Source organism: Hypanus sabinus, chromosome X2 (assembly GCF_030144855.1).
Source record: "Hypanus sabinus isolate sHypSab1 chromosome X2, sHypSab1.hap1, whole genome shotgun sequence".
Lineage (NCBI taxonomy): Eukaryota > Metazoa > Chordata > Chondrichthyes > Myliobatiformes > Dasyatidae > Hypanus > Hypanus sabinus.
In genome coordinates, this window is record NC_082739.1 from 16,636,945 (window position 1) to 16,653,216 (window position 16,272).

General features: G+C 41.8%; 1 protein-coding gene across 5 annotated transcripts in view; it reads left to right on the top strand.

Annotated features, from left to right (window-relative positions):
* LOC132385195 (protein Aster-B-like) overlaps window positions 1–16,272 on the top strand; it is a 406,923-nt gene that overhangs the window by 7,795 nt on the left and 382,856 nt on the right. The window lies entirely within an intron of this gene.

Here is a 16,272-nt window from a genome sequence, read left to right on the forward strand (position 1 = left end):
GGTATTTCTTCCATCATGTTTGTTTGGTGAAATTATCATGCAGTATCTCAAGAGCTTGATTGGAGGCAGCCGCTGGTTGTATGTAAACTATGGTTAGGATCATGGAGGAGAACTCTCTTGGTAAATAGAATGGTTGGCATTTGATTGTTAGGCATTCCAGGTCTGGGAAACATGAGTATTCCAAAACTGCCTGATCAGAGCACCACAGAGATATGCCAGTGATATTAAACCTGATTCTGATTCTGGTGGGGAGGGTTGTGCCTATGACAGAGCTGGTTTAGTCTACAACACTCTGTGGCAGTGAGAGCGCTCTCCATGGTTGTTGTTGGTAGGTCGCATCTGGAATTGCCAGTTGGCGGACGATTGCCCTCCACGCCACTCTGACATATATTGGGAAATCCTGCTTGTGGCAGGTTACAGCAGTGGTTTGCCTTTGCCTTCTGCTGGGTGAGTTTAAAGAGATCACCACCTCTAACAGTGGATAACCAGGACTTCTAAGTGCCTTGTTGTGCTCTTAGCGTTCCACAAACGCCTGCTGGTCTGCCTTTTTGACCGTTGGACCATTAATTGGACTCTTTCACTCAATCCACCATGGCGAGACTTCACATGCTGGGACAGACAAATCCCCTACCGCACTGAGGGTCGAAGACCCATCAGCTACCCTCACCTGGTTTGGCCCGTCTGTCGAGACGTTTTACCGGGGTGCGGCTGCTACGCGTGTTACAGCTACTTGGAGCCATAGGTGAGAGCTGAACGCCAGGTGGGGACCAAATGTGGATGAGCTGCCCTGAAAAAGGGCATAGCAGGCCCTCCCCCTGCCATAGGTGCTACCCCTCCCTAGACACCCCATACACCACATGATACATCTGTAAAAAAATTTGTTGGTCTTTGGTGACGTACCAAATCTCCTCAAACTCCTAACAAAATAGAGCCACTGGTGTGTCTTTGTAATTGCACCAGTATGTTATACACAGGATAGATTCTCTGAGATATTGATGCCCAGGAACTTGAAAATGCTTTTCCACTGCTGACCCCTCAATGCAGACTGTTGTATGTTATTCTGACTTACCTTTCCTGAAGTCCATGACCAGTTCCTTAATCTTGCTGACGTTGACGGCAAGATTGTTGTTGTGACACCATTCAACCAGCCAAGCTATCTCACTCCTGTAAGCCTCCTTGTCGCCATCCGAGAATCTGCCAACAGCAGTGGTGTCATCACCAAATTTACAGAAAGCGTTTGAGCTGTGCCTAACCACACAGTCAGGAATATAGAAAGAGTAGAGCAATGGGCTAAGCACACACCCTTGAGGTGAGGCGGAGACGTTATTACTGATCCACATTGATTGTGGTCTTCCAATGAGGAAATCAAGAATCTGGTTGCAGAAGGAAGTACACAGGTAGACTTTTACCTACTTGGTGTAGGTAATGGTTGCAGAAAAGGAGAAAGTCATGGAGGGATGATCTACTGAGTCAGTGTGGTGGAAGTCAGAAACAGGAAAGGGGCAATAACTCAATTGGGTGTTTTGTATAGACCTTCCAATAGTAACAGGGATATTGAGGAGCAGGCAGGGAGGCAGATTCTGGAAAGGAGCAATAATAATAGGGTTGTTGTGATAGGAGATTTTAACTTTCCTAATATTGATTGGCATCTCCTTAGTGCAAGGGGTTTAGATGGGGTGGAACTTGTTAGGTGTGTTCAGGAAGGTTTCTTGACACAATATGTAGATAAGCCAACAAGAGGAGAGGCTGTACTTGATCCGGCATTGGGAAATGAACCTGGTTAGGTGTCAGGTCTCTCGGTGGGAGAGCATTTTGGAGGTAGTGACCACAACTCTATCTCCTTCACCATAGCGCTGGAGAGGGATAATTTGGGAAAATATTTAATTAGGGTAAGGGGAAATATGAGGTTATCAGGCAGGAACTTGGGACCATAAATTGGGAGCAGATGTACTCAGGGAAATGCACAGCAGAAATGTGGCAAATGTTCAGGGAACACTTGCATGGAGTTCTGCATAGGTATGTTCCATTGAAGCAGGGAAAGGATGGCAGAGTTAAAGAACCATGGTGTGCAAAGGATGTAGAAAATCTAGTTCAGGAGAAAAAGAAAGCTTACAAAAGGTTCAAGAAGCTAGGTACTGTTAGAGCTCTAGAAAAATACAAGATTGCTAGGAAGGAGCTTAAGAATGGAATTAGGAGAGCCAGAAGGGGCCGTGAAAAGTCTTGGTGAGCAGGATTAGGGAAAACCCCAGTGCATTCTACAAGTATGTGAAGACTTGAAGTTTGCTGATGACACAAAGATGGGAGGGAGTGTAATGAGTGCGGAGGACATTGAAACCCAGCAGGGGGACATAGATAGGCTGAGTGATTGGGTAGACATTTGGCAGATGAAATATAATACTGACAAGTGTGAGGTCTTGCACTTTGGCAGGAAAAATAATAGAGCAAGTTATTATCTAAATGGAGAGAAACCGGAAAATGCTTCTGTGCAAAGGGATCTGGGGGTCCTGGTGCAGGAAACACAAAAAGTTAGTATGCAAGTGCAGCAGGTGGTCAAGAAGGCCAATGGAATGCTGGCTTTTATTGCTAGGGGGATGGAGTATAAGAACAGGGAGGTCTTACTGCAGTTGTGCCGGGTATTGGTGAGACCACACCTGGAGTATTGCGTGCAGTTCTGGTGTCCATATTTAAGAAAGGACATACTGGCTCTCGAGGCAGTGCAGAGAAGGTTCACTAGGTTAATTCCGGGGATGGGTGGGGTGATGTATGATGAGAGGTTGAGTAGATTGGGACTCTACTCATTGGCGTTCCGAAGAATGAGAGGCGATCTTATTGAAACATATAAAATTGTGAAGGGGCTTGATCAGGTGGATGCAAGGAGAATGTTCCCAATGATGGGTGAAACTAGGACTAGGGGGCATAATCTTAAAATAAGGGGATGCCATTCCAGGACTGAGATGAGGAGAAATTTCTTCACTCAGAGGGTAGTGGGGCTGTGGAATTTACTGCCCCAGAGAGCTGTGGAAACTACTACACTCAATAAATTCAAAACGGAGATAGACATTTTCCTGGATAAAAATGGCATTAGGGGATACGGTGAGCGAGCAGGTAAGTGGACATGAGGCTAGGTTTAGATCAGCCATGTGATCTCCTGGACCAGTTTTCGATAGCCTGGATGGGTCGGAGAGGAATTTTCCAGATTTTTTCTCCTCAATTGGTTTTTTTTCCCCCCAGGTGATCCCATGGGTTTGGGCGGGATGAATAATAAAATAAAATGGGCGGCATGGTGCCCTGTTGGTTGGCACTGTTGCCTTGTGAGATTCGGTGAAAACTAGAGTTAAGATTCGATTAGCCATGAACTTGTTGAATGGCGGAGCAGGCTTGAGGGGCCGATTGGCCTACTCCTGCTCCTATCTCTTATGTTCTTACGTTCTTAAGACCAAGAGAATGAACTGTGTGAGAGTCGGACCAATTAGGTGCAATAGTGGAAACGTGCATGGAGTCGGAGGAGGTAGCGGAAGTACTTAATGAATACTTTGCTTCAGTGTTCACCAGGGAATAAGACCTTGGCAATTGTGGGGATGACTTACAGTGGACTGAAACTCTCGAGCATATAGACATTAAGAAAGCGGATGTGCTGGAGCCTTTGAAAAGCATTAAGTTAGATAAGTCACCGGGACTAGATGAGATATACCCCAGGCTACTGTGGGAAGTGAGGAGGAAATTGCTGAGCTTCTTGTGATGATCTTTGTGTCATCAGTAGGGATGGGAGAAGTACAGGATGATTGGAGGGTTGCAAATGTTATTCCCTTGTTCAAGAAAGGGAGTAGAGGTAACCCAGGAAATTTTAGACCATTGAGTCTGACTTCAGTGGTGGGCAACTTGTTGGAGAAGATCCCGAGAGGCAGGATTTATGAGCATTTGGAGAGACGTAACCTGATTAGGGATATGAGCCCGATTGAGTTCTTTGAGGATGTAACAAAACACATTGATAAAGGTAGAGCAGTGGATGTAGTGTATATGGATTTCAGCAAGGCATTTGATAAGTTTCCCCATGCAAGGCTCCTTCAGAAAGTAAAGAAGCATGGGATCCAAGGAGATCTAGAATTGGCTTGCCCACTGAAGGCAAAGGGTGATTATAGATGATTCGTATCCTATATGGAGGTCAGTGACCAGTGGTGTTCTGCAGGGATCTGCTCTGGGACCCCTCCTCTATGTGATTTTTAAAACATTTTTTTTGGATGAAGAAGTAGAAGAGAGGGTTAGTAAGTTTGCTGATGACACAAAGGCTGGGGATGTTGTGGATAGTCTGGGGGGTTGTCAGAGGGTAGAGTGGAACAATTGATAGGATGCAGAATTGGGCTGAGAAGTGGGAGATGGACTTCAACTCAGATGAATGTGAAGTTCATTTTGGTAAGTAAAATTTGAAGACAGAATATAATATTTGTGTAAGTCTCTTGGCAGTATGGAGGATCTGAGAGATCTTGGGGTTTGTGCCGTTAGGACACTTGAAGCTGCAAGGTTGACAGTGTTGTTAAGAAGGCGTATGGTGTGTTGGCCTTCATCAACCGTGGGGACGAGTTCAAGAGTCATGAAGTAAAGTTACAGGTAGATAAGACCTTGGTCAGATCCCACTTGGAGTACTGTGCTCAGTTCTGGTCACCTCAATACAGGAAGGATGCGGAAACTATAGAAAGGTTGCAGAGGAGATTTACAAGGATGTTGCCTTATGAGAGCGATGGAGGATGAGAGGTGACCTGATAGAGGTGTATAAGGTGATGAGGGGCATTGATTGTGTGGATAGCCAGAGACTTTTTCTCAGGGCTAAAATGGCTAACACAAGGGGGCATAGTTTTAAGGTGCTTGGAAGTGGGTACTAAGGGGATGTCAGGGATATGTTTTTAACACAGAGAGTGGTGGGTGTGTGGAATGCACTGCCTGCAGCGGTGGTGGAAGTGGATATAAAAGGGTCTTTTAAGATCCTCTTAGATAGGTACATGGAGCTTAGAAAAATAGAAGGGCTATGCACTTGGGAAATTCTGGGCAGTTTCTAGAGTAGGTTACATGGTTGGCATAACATTGTGAGCCGAATGGCCAGTAATGTGCTGTAGATTTCTGTGTTCTATGGATTTGCCATTTGGAGCACACTTCCTTCATCTTGTCATTATCGTTTTTTGAAAGAATCCTTCCCCATACTGGCTCTTTAAATTTCTGTTCCAATACTTCTTCCTCTCACTATTTGCTTAAGAAAAAAGACTGAAAAGAGTGACATTTTGATTGAGAAGCAAACTGTGATTTTATTTTTTAAAGAAGCAAAATATGCATCATTGCACAGAAGTGGAGAGATATTTTGTACAAAATATTTCACCAAAAGTTACCTTGACCTTCAAACATGATTTTTCTTTGAGGATGTGACTAAACATAATGATGAAGGAAGAACAGAAGATGTAGTGTACATGGATTTTAGCAAGGCATTTGATAAGGTTACCTTTGAGAAAGTAAGGAGGCATAGGATCTAAGGGGACATTGCTTTGTGGATCCAGAACTGGCTTGCCCGGAGAAGGCAAAGAGTGGTTGTAGACGGCTCATATTTTGAATGGAGGGCCAGTGGGGTGCCTCAGGGATCTGTTCTGGGACCTCTACTCTTTGTGATTTTTATAAATGACCTGGATGAGGAAGTGGAGGGATGGGTTAGTAAGTTTGCTGATGACACAAAGGTTGGAGGTGTTGTGAATAGTGTGGAGGCTGTCAGAGGTTACAGCAGGACATTGATAAGATGCAAAACTGGTCTGAGAAGTGGCAGATGGAGTTCAACCCAGATAAGTGTGAAGTGCTTCATTCTGGTAGGTCAAATATGATGGCAGAATATAGTATTAATGGTAAGACTCTTGGTAGTGTGGAGGATCAGAGGGATCTTGGGGTCCGAGTCCATAGGACGCTCGAAGCAGCTGTGCAGGTTGACTCTGTGGTTAAGAAGGCGTATGGTGTATTGGCTTTTGTCAATCGCGGAATTGAATTTAGGAGCTGAGAGGTAATGTTGCAGCTATATAGGACCCTGGTCAGACCCCACTTGGAGTACTGTGCTCAGTTCTGGTCACCTCACCACAGGAAGGATGTGGAAACCATAGAAAGGGTGCAGAGGAGATTTACAAGGATGTTGCCTGGATTGTGGAGCATGCCTTATGAGAATAGGTTGAGTGAAATCAGCCTTTTCTCCTTGGAGTGATGGAAGTTGAGAGGTGACCTGATAGAGGTGTAAAATAATGAGAGGCATTGATCATGTGGATGGTGAGAGGCTTTTTCCCAGGGCTGAAATGGTTGCCACAAGAGGACACAGGTTTAAGGTACTGGGGTGTCGGTACAGAGGAGATGTCAGGGGTAAGTTTTTTACGCAGAGAGTGGTGAGTGTGTGGAATGGGCTGCTGGCAACGGTGGTGGAGGCGGATACAATAGTGTCTTTTAAGAGACTTTTAGATAGGTACATGGAGCTTAGTAAAATGGAGGCTATAGGTAAGCCTAGTAGTTTCTAAGGCTGAAGGGCCTGTATTGTGCTGTAGGTTTTCTATGTTTTTATGATATGCTGTATATTTTTATACATGTACTGTCTCCAATGTAGCCTTATTCACTGTAGCTGTTGAACCACATTTTTTGAAGGTGGAAATAATTCAAAATTAGTTTTACATGCTGCTTTAATCTGCTAACTGAGCAGAGCTGCCTTGTTTTTAAGTCCATCTGATTAATTGGCATTTTATTTTATCTCTTCCAATCTATTTATACCAATATATGAGAGATGTACAGTACAGTGCATATATAACATACTGTACATATATAAAATGTGTGTATGTATATAATTTTGACTTTCACAGTACTGTAGTAGTTTTATGTATTGCATTGCACTGCTGCCACAAGGAAAAACCATGAGTGATGCTAAACCTAATTCTGATATAGGCCTCTATTGTGGACTGAGAGTGGGAAATCATTGGTGGGTAAGGGGAAGGAAGTGGGGAGGGAGCGGGAGGCACCAGAGGGATGTTCTGTAATGATTAATAAACCAATAATTTGGAATCAGATGACCTTGCCTGGGCCTCAGGACTGGTTATGCCTGCTGCTGTGTCAACCCCTGCCCCTGACACTCCTTCCCTGCTGCCTGTCCCACACACTTCCTCACTATTCCTAACATCCTTTGCTCCTGCCAGATTTACAAACTCACTGTTCACTGCACATTGACAAATACAGTACTGTGTAAAATTCTTTGGCAGCTTAGATAAATATACCTAAGATTTTTGCACAGTACTGTAAATGTTATGTAGATTCTAGGGATACTGTGGTACAGTAGTTAAATTACTGTGGTATAGTGGTTAAATTACAGAATTGTCAGTTCAGTGTTGTTGTCAATTCATCCAGAGAACTTAGTACTAATTCCTCCATCAAAATTTAATTGAGTTACTTGGCAGGAGGACTGATTTCTTTTAAAAAATCTCTTGAAAATTGATGACCTTGATGATGGAAAACATTAGGCATAAGTTTTGGAATCCACTGTGCTTATGTGTTCTATTGGAGCAGGTGTTGAGTAGGGATCTTCTGCTAAGTAGAAACACGTGCTTTCCCTCCCCAATGAGCCAAAGTAAATGGAGGAATGGCTGGGTCAAGATGAGCAGAATTGAAAGTGCAGAGCAGACTTAACAACTGAGTCAGTTAAGCCACTTTTACTGTGCTTGCTTGCTCTGCTGTGTTAGCCATTTCAGAGATCTTGGTTTTTGTTCACTTTAGACTTGCAAACAAATTGGATTATTAACAGTTCTCAGGAACTGAATCTTTGTATCCTGGGAAATGCCTGTATAGGCAATAATTTCTATTAAAAATTATGTACATTTATGCAGTTCCTTTCATGGCCATTTGAGGAAATTCCAAACTCCTTGCAGTCAAAAAAAAACAACAATCAATCTTAACAGCCAGGTATAAAGACTGTATAAATCCAATTTTTGTTGGCTTAAAGATAAAAATATTGACCAGCAGTAACTTCTTCAAAATAGTGGCATGGGATTTTTTACAACCAGATGAGCACACAGAGAGCATTAGTTCACACTCCAAGCATTAGTCTTAACACCTCATCCAAAAGAAATTAAGCTCTTGTCTCACCTAGGTGTAAAACAGATTTTCTATGTTGATCGTTTAAAATCATATTATAGCCAGCCTTTTATTAAATGCCCTTTCTCACCACCACATCAGAGACAAGATACCTATACTGTTCCTTCAACACACCTACAAATAATTAATGCGCTAGTACTTACCCTAAACATTGAAAGCTCATTACAGGTTAGCATTTACATTCGACCATTAAGATGCTAAAATAGCAAACTTATATTTCAAAGTTTCATAAATCTCAAACCACGTAAAAGTAGCTTATTATTCTAAAAGGTGGCAATAAAAATGCTGTAAAATATTTAAACAATATTTCAGTAATGTTCTTTCATATATAAGCCGTAAATTCAGAAATGAATGCTGAGTTAATAGACGAAAATAGATAATAGTTGAATTCTTCACGATCAAGAATGTGCCTCTACTCATTTTGGCAAATGGAATTACGTAGCAATCACAATTAAGATTATTCTACTTGATCTGCCTTAGATTTAGCAACTTAAATGCTTTTAGTTTTGATGCTGGTTCTTTTTTCCAACATAATTGCACATGAGGAAATCTGAGTGATGAAGGTGGAACTATTTATTTACACACAATTTGAATTGTGTATCACTGATTTAGAGAGTGGTACTAACGTTTTGATCATTGTAACCAGCTTTCATTAGAAGATTTAACAGGTAGAATTCACTCTCCTGATTCCTGATGCTATCATTTTCTTCCATTTGTTGTACAGCAGGATTTTTTGAATCTGTTCTTGCTGCAAACAAAAATGTTTTACTGATGAAGCTTTTGAATACTTTTTCATATAGATAGTAACTTGTGTATTTTTTCTATATGTAATAGTTACATTTAGATTGTTTCTATGCTTATTAGATATTATCCTTAGTTACATGCTATTGAAAAGCATTTTGTGTATACAGTCAGTCCTCCTTATCACCTTATTGCTCAAGTCCCTTATTTAACCTGTTTGAGTATCATGGACTTGAAGACCCGGCAGTTTTCAGGACCTTATTTAATTTGTTTCATTGCAGTAGACTTTAGGACCTGGCAGAGCTTGGGACCTGCTGCTCACAGTGTTTCATTTCCATTGACGGAAAACGATCACAATTGAAAATAAAGTGGAAATAATAAAGCGATCGGAAAGAGGTGAAACGCCATTGGTCATTGGAAAAGCGTTAGGCTACAGTCGGTCAATGATCGGAACAATTTTAAAGGATAAAGTGAGAGTAATGGAGCATGTGAAAGGCTCTGCCCTGATGAAAGCTACAATTATTACTAAGCAACGTAGTGGATTAATTATTGAAATACATACGTTTCTTAAGTGTTTTATATGCATAGGATGGTAAAATATATACTATATACTAAGACAAATGTTTGACGAACTGACGCTAAATAATACCGGATGTACCTGTTCCAACTTAGAGAATTTATGGGTATTTTTTTCGATCCTGATCTGTGGTAACCTATGCACATCCTCCCGTATATTTTAAAACATCTCTAGGTTACTTATAATACCTAATACAATGTAAATGCTATGTAAATAGTTGTTATACTGTATTATTTAGGGAATAATGACAAAAAAAAGTCTGTACATGCTCAAACAACAAGTGCTGGAGAGTGAACTTACGGGTTTTCCCGATCCATGGTTGGTTGAATCAGCGCATGCGGAACCTGCGGATAAGGAGGGCTGACTGTATTTTATTTGAAATAGGGGGAATCCATCAGAGATGTTGCATAATGTTGAAAGGGTTGGTGATATACAATTTTAGGACATTGTATTGTTTTGAAAATTAACAATAAATGTTAAGGCAAATCATTTTCCCCTGTTTTTCTTATTGTCGGGAACACAATAAAAGATCTGTTTTGTTATGCAGTGGAAGATGAAACCTCAGTATCGATTAACAATCTGTTCATGAGCAAAGATACAATGCAGCCTTTATGCTGGAAAAACAATGATGTCATATGTCATTTATTATTCATTTCCCAAATGGGTCACATTGTTCCTATGTGGATAGTTAGTTTCTGCATGTTGCTAAGAAACTGTCATCAGAGCATCTTTACTATTGCATCATAATAATTACAAAATCTAATAAAAATCATAATATAAATGTTAATTTTGAAATTATGTTTTGTTTCATTGCATTTCTTGGTCAATTCTTTGTACTTCGGTAAGGTTTGCTAAAAAGTATAGAGGCAGTAGCATTCATCAATAAAAGAAGTTCAGCCTTTTTGGACCTAAGAGATGAGAAGAAAGTGGTTAATGTGTAATGATTTCTCAACTGTTACATTAGTGGTGAAAATACCAGAATAAATCATGAGCTATCCAGTCATACGTGATTGCAATCTGAAATAGAAATTGAGGGTCCATGGCAGTGTAATCAGTACCATTAGCTGAAAGTTTTGTGGATATCTATCACTACAGACTTTGAGATAGTTTTGTTTACTTTATCTAATTTTGAAATTGTGGTTGCTATGATTTCCATAAAGGTTTACAGGATAGGCCTATTGTCTCTGCCTGCTCCTGCTTCACTGAACTCGTGTCCATATAGCTTGACTCCATTCAATCCCCTTTGATACAATCCCTTCCCACCTCTATCCGCAGCCCTTCACTTGCCCTCGATATCGTCAACAACTTTCAATTCCCAGGCCCTGACTGCCTCATTTTCACCATGGATGTCGAGTCCTTATACATTTTTATCCCCTGTTATTAAGGCTGTAAAGCTCTCCACTTCTTTCTCAACAAAAGAGCCAACCGGTTCCCCTCCATCACCACCCTTTTCTGTCTGGCAGAACTGGTCCACCCCCTCAACAATTTCTTCTTTGCACTTTACACAAACTCAAGGGGTAGCTGTGGGCACTTACATGTGCTCCAACTGTGCCTGTGTCTTCTTTGGTTACCTAGAACAATCCATGTTCTAAGTCTTCCCTTGTAATGTTCCCCAACTCTTTAACGTTAACATTAACGTCTGCATTGATGCTGCCTCATGTACCCATGCTGGGCTTGTCAATTTCATCAACTTTGCCTCCAACTTTCATCCCTGCCCTTAAACTTAATTGGTCCATTTCTGACAGCTTGTTCCCATTTCTTGATTTTTCTGTCTCCATTCCTGGAGACAAACTGTCCAATGATATATTTTATAAACCTAACTACTCCCACAGCTATCTTGTCTATATCTCTTCCCACCCTGTCTCGTATAAGAATGCTATTCTCTTTTCTCAGTTCCTTTGTCTTTATCACATCTGTTCCCAGGATGCCGCTTTTCTCCTCCTTCAAAGAATGGGGTTCCATTCATACACTATTGAGGCTGCCCCCACCCGCATCTCCTCCATTTCACAGAAAACCGCGCTTAGCCCTTCTTTCCAACACCTTGACAGGGATAGAGTTCCTTATGTCCTCAGTTACCACTCCATGAGCCTACCCATCCAACACATTATTCTCTACAACCTCCACCATTTTCAATGGGATCCTACCACCAAACACATCTTTACATCCCTGCTCTCCACTTTCCGCAGGGATCATTCCCTCTGTAATTCCCTTGTCCATTTATCCCTCCCCACTAATCTTCCTCCTGGCACATATCCCTGTGAGCGACAGAACTGCTACACCTGCCCATTCATCTCCTCCCTTGCCTCCATTCAGGGTCCCAGACAGTTTGACAGCACTTTGCCTGCAAATCTGTTGGGGCAGTCTGTTTTATCTGATGCTCAACTACATTGGTGAGACCCAATGCAAATGGGGAGGGGGGGAGGGGACCTCCACTCTATCCCAAGCAGAATTTCCTGGGGTCATCCATTTTAATTCTCCATTTCTGTTCTAACATGTGGACCCATGCTTCCTCTTTTTGCCATGATGAGGAGCAACATCTCCAGTTCTATCTAGGTAGCCTCCAACATGATGGCATGAATACTGATTTCTCCTTACAGTAACTTTATTCTCCTCCCCTTCTATTCCCCACTCTGGCCTCTTAATATTTCTCCACACCTGACGATCACCTCTCCCCAGTGCCCCACCTCTTTCCCTTTTTCCCATGTTCCACAGTCTTCTATCAGATTGCTTCTTCTCTCCCCACCCCCCCTTTACCAATTCACCTGGCTTCACCAATCATCTTTTAGCTTGTCCTCCTTCCTCTCCCCTATCTTTTTAGTTTAGTGTCTTCCCTCTTCCTTTCTAGTAATGAGGGAGGGTCTTAACCCAAAACATAAAGAAGTTGCCTGACCTGCTGAGGTCCTCTATTATTTTGTGTGTGTTGCTTTGGATTTACAGTATTTGCAGAATCTCCTTTGTTTAAGGTTTACAGGGGCTTTTTTTGGTGGACCATATCACAATTTCGAAGAAGCATGGGGTTTAGATGGGGTGGAGTTTTGTTAAGGTGTTCAGAAAGGTTTCCTGAAACGATGTGTAGCTATGCCTCCAAGAGGAGAGGCTCTCTCGGAGAGGATTTTGGAGATCGTGATCACAATTCTCTCTCCATGCATTGGAGAGGGATAGGAACAGACAAGTTAGAAAAGTGTTCAATTGGAGTAAGGGATCAGGCAGTCAGGAAATCAGGCAGAAACTTGGAAACATAAATTGGGAACAGATGTTCTCAAAGAAATGTACGGCAGAAATGTGGTAAATGTTCAGGGGATATTTGTGTGGAGTTCTGCATAGGTATGTTCCAGTGAGATAGGGAAGGGATGGTAGGGTATAGGAACCATGGTGTACAAAGGCAGTTGAAAATCAACTCAAGAAGAAAAGAAATGCTTACAAAAGGTTCAAAAAAACTAGGTAATGATAGAGATCTAGGCAATTATAAGGCTAACAGGAAGGAGCTTAAGAATTAAATTGGAAATGCCAGAAGGGGCCGTGAGAAGGCCTGGGTGAGCAGGATTAAGGAAAACCCCAAGACATTGTACAAGTATGTGAAGAACAAATGGATAAGACATGAGAGAATAGGACCAATCAAGTGTCACAGGGAAAGTGTGTATGGAACCAGAGGAGGTAGCAGAGGTACTTATTAAATACTTTGCTTCAGTCTTCACTACGGAAAAGGACCTTGGTGATTGTCGGGATGACTTACAGCACACTGAAAAGCTTGAGCGTATAGACATTAAGAAAGAAGATGTGCTGGAGCTTTTGGAAAACATCAAGTTGGATAAGTCACTGGGACTGGACGAAATATATCCCAGGCTACTGTGGGAAGCAAGGGAAGAGATTGTTGAGCCTCTGGCAATGATCTTTGCATCATCAATGAGGATGGGAGAGGTTCTGGAGGATTGGAGGGTTGAAGATGTTGTTCGCTTATTCAAGAAAGGGAGTAGAGATAGCCCAGGAAATTATAGACCAGTAAGTCATACTTCAATGGTTGGTAAATTGATGAAGAAGATCCTGAGAGGCAGGATTTATGAACATTTGGAGAGGCATAAAATGATAGAAAGAGTCAGCGTGGCTTTGTCAAAGGCAGATCGTGCCTTACGTGCCTGATTGAATTTTTTGAGGATGTGTCTAAACACATTGATGAAGGAAAAGCAGTAGATGTAGTGCATATGGATTTCATCAAGGCAAGGTACCCCATGCAAGGTTTATTAAGAAAATAAGGAGCCATGGGATCCAAGGGGACCTTCCTTTGTGCATCCAGAACTGGCTTGCCCAGAGAAGGCAAAGAGTGGTTGTAGACGGGTCATATTTTGAATGGAGGGCCAGTGGGGTGCCTCAGGGATCTGTTCTGGGACCTCTACTCTTTGTGATTTTTATAAATGACTTGGATGAGGAAGTGGAGGGATGGGTTAGTAAGTTTGCTGTTGACACAAAAGTTGGAGGTGTTGTGAATAGTGTGGAGGGCTGTCAGAGGTTACAGCAGGACATTGATAAGATGCAAAACTGGTCTGAGAAGTGGCAGATGGAGTTCAACCCAGATAAGTGTGAAGTGCTTCATTTTGGTAGGTCAAATATGATGGCAGAATATAGTATTAAAGGTAAGACTCTTGGCAGTGTGGAGGATCAGAGGGATCTTGGGGTTTGAGTCCATAGGACACTCAAAGCTGCTGCACAGGTTGACTGTGGTTAAGGCGTATGGCGTATTGGCCTTCATCCACTGTGGGATTGAGTTTAGGAGCCGAGAGGTAATGTTGCGACTATATAGGACCCTGGTCAGATCCCACTTGGAGTACTGTGCTCAGTTCTGGTCACTTCACTACAGGAAAGATGTGGAAGCTATAGAAAGGGTGCAGAGAAGATTGACAAGGATGTTGCCTGGATTGGGGAACATGCCTTATGAGAATAAGTGAGTGAACTTGGCCTTGTCTCCTTGGAGTGACTGAGGATGAGAGCTGATGTGATAGAGGTGTATAAGATGATGAGGGGCATTGATTGTGTGAATAGTCAGAGGCTTTTTCCCACGGCTGAAATGGTTAACACAAGAGGACACAGTTTTTAAGGTGCTTGGAAGTAGGTACAGAAAAATTGTCAGGAGTAAGTTTTTTATGCAGAGAGTAGTGAGTACGTGGAATGGGCTTTTGACAATGGTAGTAGAGTCGGATACAATAGGGTCTTTTAAGAGTCTCCTGGACAGGTACATGGGGCTTAGGAAAATAGAGGGCTATGGGTAACCCTAGGTAATTTCTAAAGTAAGTACATGTTCGGCACAGCATTGTGAGCCGAAGGGCCTGTATTGTGTTGTAAGCTTTCTATGTTTCTTACTCGCGTAACAGTAGTTCCTCATGTATTGATTGAATGGGCGTGTAGCTAAACCTCATTAGCCCTATATAATCTGAGACATAATTGATACTTTCCATTTGTATATAGTTTGTTTTGCATACTTTATTAACCCTCTTGATGAAGGTGTTCAATACCATTTATTGATCTTGTATTCAAAATTTTGTTTTTTATGTAAGAATAAAAGAAGAAACATTGAAAGACAAGTCCTGATAATTGATCAAATTGGCTATTCAGCCCTTGAGCTTGTTCTCTCAGGTTAAATGTCTGTTGGCTGTACATGATCTGATGCAAGGATTTACTTAATGATAGCAAGGTGGAATTTCTTTGTCCCTGGTGACCTACCTTTACTAAAAGGAAAAAGTGCTTGAAATCCTCAGCTTATCTGGCATGATCCTTTGAAGGGAGAAATAGAGTTAGAATACTTCAGGGGCAACAGTCTTCAATTGAGTAGACCATCTAGAACTGAAAGGGATGCAATTCATTTTCTCTGAGAGATGAATCTTAGGAGTACCACTCTATTGTGGATGGCTCTGATAATGCAGTAATTGAATACACTCAAAACTATAATTGATCGATTTGTCAATTTTATGGAAATTAAGAGAATTTTGTGCAGGAAAATGAATCAGAATCAGGTTTATTATCACCAGCGTGTGTCTTGAGTCTTGAAATTTGTTAAATTAGCAGCAGCAGTTCAATGCAATACATAATATAGACGAAGAAGAAAAGAATTAAAAATTTTAATCAATTACAGTATACGTATGTTGAATAGATTAAAAATCGTGCCAAAAAAAAAGGAAATAATATATATTTAAAAAGTGAGGTAGTGTCCAAAGCTTCAATGTCCATTTAGGAATCAGATGGCAGAGGGGAAGAAGCTGTTCCTGAATCACTAAGTGTGTGCCTTCAGGCTTCTGTACCTCCTACCTGGTGGTAACAGTGAGAAAAGGTCATGCCCTGGGTGCCAGAGGTCCTTAATAATAGACGCTGTATTTCTGAGACATCGTTCCTTGAAGATGTCCTGAGTGTTTTGTAGGCTAGTACCCAAGATGGAGCTAACTATATTTACAGCCCTCTGCAGCTTCTTTCGGGCCTATGCAGTAGCCCCCCCATACCAGACAGTGATGCAGCCTGTCAGAATGCTCTCCATGGTACATCTATAGGAAGTGTTTGAGTATATTTGTTGACATACCAAATCTCATCAAATTCCTAATGAAGTATAGTTGCTGTCTTGCCTTCTTTATACCTGCATCAATATGTTGGGACCAGGTTAGGTTCTCAGAGATCTTGACACCCAGGAACTTGAAACTGCTCACTCTCTCCACTTCTGATCCCTCTATGAGGATTTGTAGGTGTTCCTTTGTCTTACCCTTCCTGAAATCCACAATTAGCTCTTTTGTCTTACTGACGTTGCGTGCAAGGTTGTTGCTGTGACACCACTC